This window comes from Panthera tigris, chromosome F3 (assembly GCF_018350195.1).
Source record: "Panthera tigris isolate Pti1 chromosome F3, P.tigris_Pti1_mat1.1, whole genome shotgun sequence".
Classification (NCBI taxonomy): Eukaryota; Metazoa; Chordata; class Mammalia; order Carnivora; family Felidae; genus Panthera; species Panthera tigris.
Window position 1 is genome coordinate 59,032,991 of NC_056678.1, and position 12,608 is coordinate 59,045,598.

Sequence of the window (12,608 nt, forward strand, 5' to 3'; positions counted from 1 at the left end):
TCATCTGAGACCACAGGAGATGTCACATCAAAGCCATTAATGACCATGTCAGGTGTTACATAAAAATCACTTACACAGAAAACTAAACAGAGTCAGGATGGAGTGCCAATCAAGGTTTCAGAGCCAACTCAGTCATGGATCTGCCTGGAAAACATAGGCTAAGCCTTCTCCTTCCCTGAGTTTCTATATCATCTTTTATAAAAATAGAGATAATACAACCCAATTTAGAGGGTCGTTACGATAAGTGAATGAACGGAAATCCGTGAAATCCTCTGGCACCAGCCTCAGTGAGTACCAGCTTCTTTCCCTCATTTAATCTTCTTTATCAGTAGGAGCAAAGCTTACCCTTTTTGCCACAAAACCCCAAAGGCAATGCATTAGGAAATCCTCCAAAAATTATAAGCCATGTGCTTATATCATCCTATTCAAAAGCATCTACGCTGTTCCCCAGCCCAGGTTGGGTTCAAGTGTCAGCTCCACACTTACCGGCTGTGTGACTTTTGGCAAAATCAATGTGCAGAGCCTCAGTCTCCTCCTCTGTAGAATGCGATAATAATAATACCCCCCACCCCCCGCACCTCAGATGGTTGTCAAAGTTTCAAAGAAAGAATACATATAAGGTGCTCAGTACAGTGCCTGGCATGTAGTAACATACAAAAGCTGTTAGCTAGAAGGTCTGCCTTTTACTCACTTCACTATCATCCCCATCCCACTCATCAGCACAAAAGTAAGCAAGAGAGAGGGAGAAACTAAACCAGTTTGGGGATACCTTGCTCTTATCTTGGTAACAGAAGAGCTGGTCCGAGTCCTTAATCCCATTCTAAGCACCCCTGGTGTCTCTGATTCCCACCGCCTGCCCCAACCTCACCTGGAGAGTTTTTATACTCTGCAGTCTGCACCACCCTAGAGAGTACAAATATCACCATCACATGACAGTGAACGGGTAGGTGTGGGGACGGAGCTCCCTGAGAGACGTTCTTCATACACTCGTGTGTGCACACACACACACTCGACCTTAGGAAGCCAGGGCAGAAGGCCCAGAAGCCCTTTAAAGATACAAATTTTGGGGCGCCTGGGTGGCTCAGTCGGTTAAGCCTCCGGCTTCTGCTCAGGTCATGATGTCACGGTCTATGAGTTTGAGCCCCGAGTGGGGCTCTGTGCTGACAGCTCAGAGCCTGGAACCTGCTTCCGATTCTGTGTCTCCCTCTCTCTCTCTGGCCCTGCCCAGCTCACACTGTTTCTCTCAAAATACGTTTTAAAAAACGTATATAAATTAAAAAAAAATAATAAAGGTACACTTTTTTTTCCAAGTTTGACCCAGCTATTTCTTTTTTTTTTTAATATATATTTTTTAATGTGTACTTATTCTTGAGAGAGAGAGAGAGACAGAGCATGAACAGGGAGGGGCAGAGAGAGAGAACGAGACACAGAATCCGAAGCAGGCTCCAGGCTCTGAGCTGTCAGCACAGAGTCCAATCCAGGGCTTGAACTCACAAACTGTGAGATCATGACCCGAGCCGAAAAGTGGACACTCAACCGACTGAGCCACCCAGGTGCCCCCGGCCCAGCCAATTCTAATGAAAAGTTCTGAGTGCCACCGTGATGGTATGAAGAAGGCTGCAAAGGTGCACTGCACCACACAGCATCTCCAGACCAACTGGGAGTGTTGAGCCTTGTGGATGGATACATGGAGAACCAGTTCTGGAGGCGTGAACACCAGGGTGATGGTATTACCTCCCACATGTCCTCTACAGAAGTATCATTTGAAGGCTGACCTGTCTTCTTGGGGTTTTTTTTTTGGGGGGGGGGGCATTTCTACTTATATTTTGTTTAATTTTTGAAATAAAGTAGTACTTACGTATGCGTCTATGTTTTATGTATGTATTCGTGTGGAGTGGTAGTGAAAGATGGGGTCAGAACCACTTTGAGGTCTTTGTCACGATAAATGGCTAAACTCTCCACTACCTGTTCCTAAAATGGCAAGATTCTGATTCATCCGTTGTTATGATGTCCGGACATAAGTCTTTTCATGAATCCCAGGTAATTCCAAAATCCGCACACCCCAGCTGAGAGAATCAGTAATAAAGGAGCAGTGAGGCCATATTTATCAACTACCAAACAGTTTGTTTAGAAGTAGAAAGTTAGGGGTGCCTGGGTGGCTCAGTCAGTTAAGCGACTGCCTCTCGATTCCAGTTCAGGTCGTGATCTCATGGTTCGTGAGATCAAGCCCTGCATTGGGCTCCGTGTTGATAGCACAGAGCCTGCTTGGGATTCTCTCTCTCCCTCTCTCTCTCTGCCCCCCCCCCAAAAAAAAAATAAATAAACATCAAAAAAAGAAGCAGAAATTTAAAGCAATCCAGAAGGCTTCCATGCAGGGCAAGGCATTCAGTTCACAAAGGGCATCCATGTTTCCTGTCCATATTTTTCTATCAGAGCCTACTCTACATTTCCCTTTCCTTTCTTTCCCTGTTCTGCTTTTCCCTGTTCTTCTCTGTATTAAGTGTCCCTTTCCTTTCTGCATCTGTCTCCTTCCTATTAGCCCCTGTGGACCCATGAGGACCTGTAGCATCACAGAAGACTGCATTTGCCACTGGCTTATTTTAATGCCCTCCCACCACGTGCCTCTCTGGAACCTCACGTAGCATCTTCACTGTGATGCTGTTCACCTGCCCATGTTTCCCACAGTGGGGCAGGGAGACGGCTCCTCTGAGCCTGCCCTGTCCTCTTTGGGGACACATTGTCCTGTCCGGGCTGTTCTCTGCCACCTTCAGGCTTCCTTCACCCACTACTCCTCTCCTTTTTGGGAGTTTCTGCTTCTCCAGGCAGCACCGTGGAGAGACGGCGGTTCTCAAACTTCGTCAGAATCCCCTCGAGTGCTTGTTAGAACAGCCTGCCAGATCCCTTCCCCCGGACTTTCTGATTTGTAAAACTGGGTTGGGGCCCAAGTATTTACTTTTCTGACAATTCCCCAGTTGCTGTTGGTTCAGAGACCACACTCTTGGAAGCACTGGTGAAGAGAAAAGAACACACACAAGGACCAAACTCATTGGACTTCTATCATGAATTTAGCCACTGACAGCTGAGTCAACCGGGCAACTTACTTCTTGTCTTAGAGGCTCAGTATCCTCAGCTGTAAAAATATGATAATAACCTCACAGAGCTATTTTAAGGAGTAAACAAGGTATTGTCTTTCTGGCTTTCTCCGTGAGAAGCAAACTTTATTAAATGAGATCTGGAACACTGAGCTCCCCTTGCTTTCCATCACTAGCCAAGCAAATAGAATTGGCCACCAGCACCAATGCCATGGCAGGGGTTAGGGAGACGGGTAACCATTTAAATGCACGAAGTCTCAGGAGTGGCTCACCTTCCGCCGACACTCTGGCTCCCTGCCAATCTGTAGTCCAAACAGAGAAGGAAAGAAAGCCACTTCCAACTTCCTGGTCCTCCTTCTCCCCCCTCCCTCACTCACCACGCTCAATCTGGAATCCTGCAGCTAATTCCAAGGGGCACATTTTGTCCTTAGAAGGAATGTACAGGGCTTACATTCCTGTGCTCAGAAGAGAGTGTGGTCTAATGGGTAGGAGGTGGAAGTGGTAGGGTGGGGGTGGGGTGGGGGTTCTATTTAAAGCCTCCCCACGGACTCACTGAGGCATCCTAGGGAAATGGTTTCACTTCGGGCCTTAGGTTTTCTCATTAGATGGAGGCGCAATATCCCCTCCTTAGCAGGATGCCTCGGAGGGCAGAGAAGTTAGTGTTTGGGAAGCACTTGGGGGTGGGGAGTTGCGTGGTCCTATCAGATGAGGAGTCTCAGAGAGGCACATAATTCCTCCACCTTCTCAGAAGCATTGCAAAACACTTATGTCCAGCCAGTCAGGCGGGTCAAGGCTCTATCCTGGGCCATCTGAAGGTGTGCAGTTTGGAAATATTCGGGATAATGAGAATTTTGTAAGCACTCCTGCCGAGTCAGCATCCCTCTCTCTTCCCTGAGGTTTGGGCAAGCAAAAAGCAGGGAGCAGGGAGAGCCCTGGCCCAGAACCCTGAATGTAAGATGTCTGGGCCCAGCTTCGTCTGTCACGCCTTTGGGACCTGGGACCAGAGCCTGCACCACTCCGAGTTTCAAACTCTGGTGATCTCCGACACCCCTTCCAGCTCTCTGACACCCCAAGATCCTCTGAGTCATGACGTTTTTTCCACTGTGGCCGAGGATTCGAGGAAGTCGATGGAGAATAGCTCTTGGTTTCCACTAACACACAACTAAGACACAACACAAGGCCTGCACTCAGTCTCTGCCTTCCCCTCGAGAGGTCGTCTGTACCTCCCATTCTCACTAGTTCATTCAGGGTTTTTGAGTCCTTCCTTGCCTTGGGCTAAAGCCAGAGCCAGAGCTGGGAATAGGGAAAAGACACGGTCCCGCCTTCAAAGGGCTCCCTCACCCCCCCCCCCCAGCAAGAGCAGCACGTTCTGGAGAACAGGGCGGGGGGCACAAGAGCACAGTTAACCCCGCCAAGGCTTTGGAAAGGCCTTCGAAGAACAGAAACTATGGCTAATAAGCCATAGGAAAGGCAAAAAGGTGGTAAAAGGCTATTGTCTCCTCTTGAGAGGTACCAGACTGGTTGCTTTACATACATGAATTTATTGATCCTTTCATCCATCTTATGAGGTAGATTTTTTTTTTTTTTTGCACAATTTAAAGTTAAGTAAAGATAAACAAAACACATTTCCTAATGTTCCCAGAGCTAGTGCACCTTGGACTCTACAATGCTCCCTCCCAAAAGCCATGGCACTTGATCTGGCCTTAAACAGTCACTAAGATTTCACCCAGTCGAGAATAACCATGCTTATCCAGGCAGAGGGAGTGAAAGGAACAAAATAACGGATATTAGAGTGGATCAGAGGCCACAACTTAAGGGCAGATGCAGGCAGGATCAAGAGCTGAGATGGGAAGTTGGGGACAGCCCCAAGTGTCCTGTATGCAGCTCCAGGCAGTGACGAGCCCTGGAAATGGGGAACAATGTGATCCGTTGCCCTTTCCAGCTGCTGCTTTGATAGCACTGTGAAGGGTGATGCGTTGGGAAAAATAAGATTTCCAGGCACTGATGCAATGCTATGGAGGAGGGTGCCAGTAAGGAGACGATGGCAGGAAGCGAGCAGAGGGCTGAGGAAGACCGGAGCCACTCTTGCCCCCGACATCTGCGACTTTTCAGTAACTAACGGAGACACACGGGCTGTCTACTGGGAATTCTCAGAGTTGTCAGGAGGCCTGCCTGAGGTCCTGGCCAGGATCCTCGGGACCACATAATAGGTATGCGTTTAAACTAGATCAAGCCCCAAAGGTTTGCCAATTCCTAGGAGGATGTTTCAGACATAGACCTGGTCCTCGCAGCTTCAAGGCCCATGGGGATCGTGATCTCCTTTGGGAAGGACGGAGGGAAAGTGGATCCGAATTTCTCTGGACTCTGCCAAACATACACCCTCTAAATAAAAAGAGCTGCTCCTGTCCAAGGAGGGCCTTTGCTGACGCACTGTCAAGAAAAAGATCAGGGTTCTCAGACACCCACTACGCTTGCCTGACCCGGGAAGAGAGCTAGGCACCCCAGACACTGGTCCTTTTAGACTGTATGGTCTGAGGCATGGGGCTCAAGAGAGTTCGGCCACAGCGGCCCTCAGACAAGACAGGACTTAAGTCCACTGGCCAGCCCAGTGGAGCCAGAGGGGAGCTGCAAGGTGACAGCAAAATGCACGGTGACAGAGCATGGCAGCAGAGAAGTGATTTCCCGAGCCATCACATCAGAGATAAACACGGGCCACACCGAGGCCTCAAGGGGCCCCGACAGAGGCCAAGAGGATGTGGCAAAAGCAAGACGTGTACACCCACTTGTGAGCAGCTGTACTGACTGTAAAAGGGGTCAGAAAATGGAAGCGATGACATTTCCTGTTCATTTGGAAAACCAGGGCCCGGTTTCAGCTTCACGTCCATCAAAAATTCACTTGTCTCCTTCAACTCTCACCCAGTCTGTCTCTTCTTCCCACGACTCTCAGGGCAACATGGACCACGCACAGCTTGCTAAGGGCTGGAGGCCCTGAACGAGCTCTAGTCCCATCTCTGACCTGATACCTCTTGCTTTGCCCTTGATTAGCAAGACAAGGAAAGCAGAGATGATGGGGCTGGAACTGAGGACTGCCCTTTACAATCCCTTCTGGTTAAAAATCTCTCACTTGTTTCTTTCTCTCAGCCCCCACCCCTCTCTCCATTTATTTTCATCTTTTTTCCCCCCTTTCTCTGTTTTTTCTTGCTTATAAAATCCGGCCTGTGTGAGTAACGTTCATATGGTTATGAATACAGTTGGTTCTTTGTCATCTGTGATAATGAGAGGCGGGTCATGTGGATAACCCCAAACTGCAAACACTATTCATATACATGACTGAGGAACATTCCAGTCTGACTAACAGTCTAATATTTGGTTTGGGCTGCACTCGCCGAGTATCCATTAGTTTGTTAGCAGGAAGGGCATAGAGAGGTTAACCCTGGAAGCCTTGGGAAGGACTAGAGCCGAGGCAAGAATACAAAGACTGGCCAGGTCTCCTCCACTGATCAATGGCCTGTGTGTGCATTAGACTTTGTTGGCTTGTGTCATTAATACTGCAATGGCCTGAGTGTATAACATGGCTTGGGGACAGGATGCAGGCGTTGTAAGAGAAGGTAATTGTTTGCCGGAGCTTTTAAGAGACTGGGAGCCTCCAGACCAAGTAAGGTCAGTACCTCAGTTCCAGATTGGCTCGAGCTATAGGAAGAGGCCAAGGCTTCCTTGCCAGCTTCTGCTGTCTTTACAATTCCCTGTGGGTGGGGGCGCCTGGGTGGCTCAGTCGGTTGAGTGTCCGACTTCAGCTCAGGTCATGATCTCACACTCTGTGAGTTCGAGCCCCGCATCGGGCTCTGTGCTGATGGCTCAGAGCCTGGAGCTCGCTTCAGATTCAGTGTCTCTCCCTCTCTCTGCCTCTCCCCTGCTCATGCTCTGTCTCTCTCTGTCTCAAAAATAAATAAAAACATTTTTAAAAAATTTTAAAAAAATTCCCTGTGGGTTGTACTGCACTAAGGAAGTCCTCTTTGACATTTACAGCCCAAGACGGGGCCCTATAGGAAATGTAAATTAGCTATTCTCCAACACTCAGAGCTAAGCACCATTAACTTATTTTTTATTCTCTTTTCTAAGGTGGCAGAAGACAGGTGATGAATAGATGGATAGATGGATAGATAGATAGATCGATAGATAGATGATAGATAGACAGTAGATAGATGTTCCTTGTATAGTTTTCTATCTTACATTTTCTTTACACAATCTTGTAAACATTTTTATATCATTTAGTTTTTCTAATGTCTCTAGAACATTTGATTTTATGCATACATAGTCATTTATTAAGCATTTCTATATTATTGAGATATCGTTTCCAATTCTTTGCTTATTTTATATAATATGGCAGTGAAAATCCTCCTACACAAATATTTCTTTGAATTGCTGAGTTTTTCCTTAGGAGAGGTTCCTTTAAAGATAAATTTCAGGGGCGCCTGGGTGGCTCAGTTTGCTTTTGACTCAGGTCATGGTCTCACGTTTCATGAAATCAAGTCCTGAGTCAGGCTCTAAGCTAAGAGCTCAGAGTCTGCTTGGGAGTCTCTCTCTCCCTCTCTCTCTCTGCCCCTCTCCAGCTCGTGCACTCTCTTTCAAAATAAATAAACATTTTAAAAAATGAATTTCTGAGGCACCTGGGTGGCTCAGTCAGTTAAGCATCCAACTTTGGCTCAGGTCATGATCTCATGGCTTGTGGGTTCCAGTCCCATGTCAGGCTCTGTGCTGACAGCTCAGAGCCTAGAGCCTGTTTCGGATTCTGTGCCCCCCCCCCCTGCTCTCCCCTGCTAGTGCTCGCTCTCTCTCTCTCTCTCTCTCAAAAATAAATAAACATTAAAAAAATTTAATAAATAAATTATTTAGATAAAAAAATGTCTTTCAGAGAAAAAAAAGAACTTCAGGGTAAAGGGGTACAAAGTTTTTAAGGGTCTTGAATCAATTATCCAAAAATTTTCCAGCTCTTTTTCATGGGTCCTCAGAGGCAGTGGGCTCTTTGGGATGAAGCTGAACCTCTGTTTCCCAGCCACTGGCTGCCAGAAACTCATTGATGTGGATGATGTTTGCAAACTCCTTACCTTTTCTGAGAAGCGTGTGGCCACAGAAGTTGCTGCTAATGCTCTGGGCGAAGAATGGAAGGGTTCCGTGGTCCGAATTACTGGCGGGAATGACAAGCAAGGTTTCCCCACGAAGCAGGGTGTCTCCACCCATGGCTGTGTCCACCTGCTACTGAGAAAGGGGCCTTCCTGTTCCCGGGCAAGGAGGACCCGAGAAAGGAAACACACATCTGGGTCAAGTGGCACCGTGGATGCCAATCTGAGGGTTCTCAACCTGGTCATTGTGAAAAAAGCGGGGGAAGGATATTCCTGGAGTCAATGGTGTTACTTATCTCGTCATCTGGGACCCTAAAGAGCTGGCGGAATCCACAAACCTTTCAGTCTCTCTAAAGAAGATGCTGCCACCAGTATGTTGTGAGACAGCCCCTTAACAAGGACGGTAAGAAACCTCGTTTGGACCAAAGTGCCCTGGATTCAGTGTCTTGTCACTCCCCGTGTCCTGCAACACAACCATGGCTGTATTGCTCTGAAGAAAAGCGTATGAAGAAAAATAAGGAAGAGGCTGCAGAATATGTTAAACTTTTGACCAAGAAAACGAAAAGGGCCAAAAAAAAAAAAAAAAAAGCCCTGCCAGGAACAGATTGCCAAGAGACGGAGGCTGTCCTCCCTGAAGGTTTCCACCTCTGAGTCTGAGTCCAGTCCAAAAGGAGATGTTCTGAGAGTGGGTGTAACAAATAAATGAGATCAGCCATTAGAACAGAGAGAAAAATCTTCCAGGTAAGTGGCAACGATTTAAACTTCTCCTGGCAATTTGAGTAGCAGACCCTGGCCAACATTAAAAGTTATGTTTTACAGGGGCGCCTGGGTGGCTCCATCAGTTGAGCATCAGACTTTGGCTCAGGTCGGGATCTCATAGCTTGTGAGTTCGAGCCCTGCGCCGGGCTCTGTGCTGACAGCTCGGAGCCTGGAGTTTGCTTCAGATTCTGTGTCTCCCTCTTTCTGTCCCTCCTCTGCTCGAGCTCTGTGTCTCTTTCTCTCTCAAAAAAAATAAGCATTAAAAAAATTATATTTTATAAAGATTAGAACTTTACAGAGGTAAAAATGTGATAATCCAATGTTTTCATTAAGATTTCTTTGAATTTATTTTGGGAACATTTTTCATGTGCTTATAGAACTAAATTTATAATTCTGCCCATTTTTCTACTAGAGATTCTTATTTATATGAGCTATTCTTAGGAACTTTAGGTGAGCTATATATTTATACACATGTACATACATTTGTGTATTAATTCTTTGCTATCTGTGTTGCAAATGTTTTTCTCCATTTGTTTTTGATCTTTTAATTTTGTTGATGATTTTAATATTTAAAATTTTTAGTATAATTGTCCTCAAATCTTTGCTTTTACTTTGTCATTTCCTCCATGTTCTTATGTTTCTAATTCCTTCTCCACTTTAAAGAACAGAGAATATGTATTCATATTTCTTAGCTGCCTTGCTTTATTCTTTTTTATTTAACTTTATAATTCATGGTGTGTTTATTTTACACATAGTATGAAATGACGATTTTACTGGACATCCTTCTCCAAACTATCTATTGACGAATGCATTTGTTTGTGATGTTTCCTTGTCACATGTTACTTTCCCATACATGCAGTAGACACTTTGAGGGGTCACCCAGACTCCCCTTCCTCCTCCAGCTGCAGGGAAACAGCCCTTAGCTGCCAAGCCTCTCTGGAAATTGCTTCAGCAGGAGAAAACTGCCTGGCTCTGGGTCCCAACTCCTTCCAAGGGCAGCCCTCACCCAGTGTTTGGTTGATAGGGGACTACAAAGGTCCCTTCCCTTCAACTAAGGAGAATTCTGACCACTCACCGCCCCACAGCCCTCTATGTGGCTGAAGTTTGGTTGAGACTGAATCATAGCTCAATTTCTCCCTTTGCCTGATTTCACTCCCATCCCATACTCCCACCATGCTGATCCTAAGAGCACTCCCTACCAATGTCTTGCGACCTAATTACCATCTCAGAGTCCCAGGAACACAGCCTGTGACATACATACATACCGGCCCACAATCTATAACCCACGAAGCCCAAAGTTCTGAAAAACAAAAGCTTCTTATCACGAGTTTGGTGCCGACATTCATTTGGGAAAAAAATACGACCCATGTCAGTAGGAGGCCATTTACAGTTTTGACATACCCTGCTCAGTTTCATTGCAGAAATATCAGTGTATTTGGCTATGGGGTACTGGCCCAGACTCCAGTGGATGTATTAAACATTATTTAGGATACAATGAAATCACCTTTCTAAAATACAAATTTTAAATTCCAAAACACACCTGGCCCCAAGAGTTTCAGATAAGGCACCGTGGACTGAGTGTACTTTGAAACTTGCCTCGATACAAGTGTTGTTTAATTGCAATTATCATCATTAAGCATATTGAAATCTAATAAACTAAAGTCTCTCTCAGCACTGCTCTTCTTCTAGAAGATAATGTGTGTTATTCCCACGCCCTTTACTCTTTGAAAGTAACATCAGAATCATTTACCAAATTACCCTCCAAAATTGAGATTTTTCACCGAAATAATATTAAGCATAAAAATTAGGGGCGCCTGGGTGGCTCAGTCGGCTAAGCGTCCGACTTCGGCTTAGGTCACGATCTCACTGTCCGTGGGTTCGAGCCCCGAGTCGGGCTCTGTGCTGACGGCTCAGAGCCTGGAGCCTGTTTCAGATTCTGTGTCTCCCTCTCTCTGACCCTCCCCCGTTCATGCTCTGTCTCTGTCTCAAAAATAAATAAAAGTTAAAAAAAATTAAAAAAAAAATTAATCTGAGAATTAATACCTATAAAGTCTTTAACCATCCCATATAAGAGCATGAGAAATCTATCCCTTTAAGTTTACTTTTACATCTTTAGCTGGATTTCACTGGATTTTGAAATTTCTTCACATAAACTGCACACATATTTTGTTCAGGTTATTGCAATGATTTAGCATTTGCTTATTATTATTCTGAAAGAAACTAAAAACTTTTTCTCGATTAATTCTCCTAATTGGTTATTATTTGTCTACAGAAAAAAATAGTTTCTTCCTAGCTTTACTTCCTGTAGCCTCCCTGAATAGACTGAATATTTGTGTCCCACCCCCCAAATTCATAAGGTAATGAAACCTAACCCCCAATGTGATGGTATTTGGAAATGGGGGCTTTGGGAGGTAATTAGGTCTCAAAAGCAGAGCCCTCGTGATTAGTGGGACTATTGCCCTTAGAAAAGAAATCGAGAGAATTCTCTTGCCCGTTTTTACCATGTGAGGTCATAGGGAGAAGACAGCTGTTTATGAACCAGGAAATAGGCTCTTTCCAGACACTGAATCTGCCGGCACCTTGATCTTAGACTTCCCAGCCTCCAGAACTTCGAGAAATAAATGTGCATTGTTTAAACCTTAGTTTATGCTATTTTCTTATAACAGCCTGAGGGACTCAAACATTTCTTTTCTGGGGCACCTGGGTGGCTCAGTCGGTTGAGTGTCAGACTCTTGATCTTGACTCAGGTCATGATCTCATGGTTCAGTTCACGGGTTTGAGCCCCACATTGGGCTCACTGCTGTCAGTGTGAGGCCCACTTTGGATCCTGTCCCCCGCTCTCTGCCTCTCCCCTGCTTGTGCTCACTCTCTCTGTCTCTCAAAATGAATAAACATTAAAAAAAAAATTTCCTTTCTGAAATACCATTAATTCTAAGAAATTTTCAATTGAATTTTCTTGAATTTTCTCTATATTTACTTATGTCCTGTGCAAATTGTAATAATTTCGTTCTCTCATCGAATATTCATGCACCCTTTTTCCATTTTCTAGCACGTTGTGCTGGACGTTATGTTCATAACAATGTGAAATAATGATGTCAGTGGCAGGAGTTCTGTTCAGCTTTCCAACTTTAATTGGAATTGTCCTTAGTGCTTCACCATTAAACATTATGCTGGCTGATATTTCATGACATTTATTCTTAATCATCTACAGAAATGTTGTTTTTAGTTTTCTAAGAGTTTCCTTTTCTTTCTGTAAGAAATCAGTTACATTGTATCATATATTTTCACATAAGCTGAAATTACTATATTTGTCTCTTTGGAAATACTGCTATAAAATAATATTAATATCTTAATAAAATGTTAATATATTAATATAAAATATTGCTATGAAGTCCATATTAAAGCATTCTTGAATTTCAAGATAGACTATTGCATTATAGTGGGTGAGCTCACCAATTCTTTACAGAAATAGGGATTTTCACATACATTTTTATAATTGAGGTCAGTCTATTGGTAGAGGCTCTCAGATGTGAAACAGCAGAAGAGTCACCTGGAGAACAGTCCAAAAATGAAGACCGCACAACTCAGAAGCCATGACAGAAAAGAAAGGTAGATTTGAGGGGTGCCTGGGTGGCTC

The 12,608-nt window shown here is 44.9% G+C and overlaps 1 pseudogene; it reads left to right on the plus strand.

Moving 5' to 3' along the window:
• Positions 1-8,120: 8,120 nt before the first annotated feature.
• On the plus strand, positions 8,121-8,918 carry LOC102953081 (annotated as a pseudogene).
• The last annotated feature ends 3,690 nt before the right edge of the window (positions 8,919-12,608 follow it).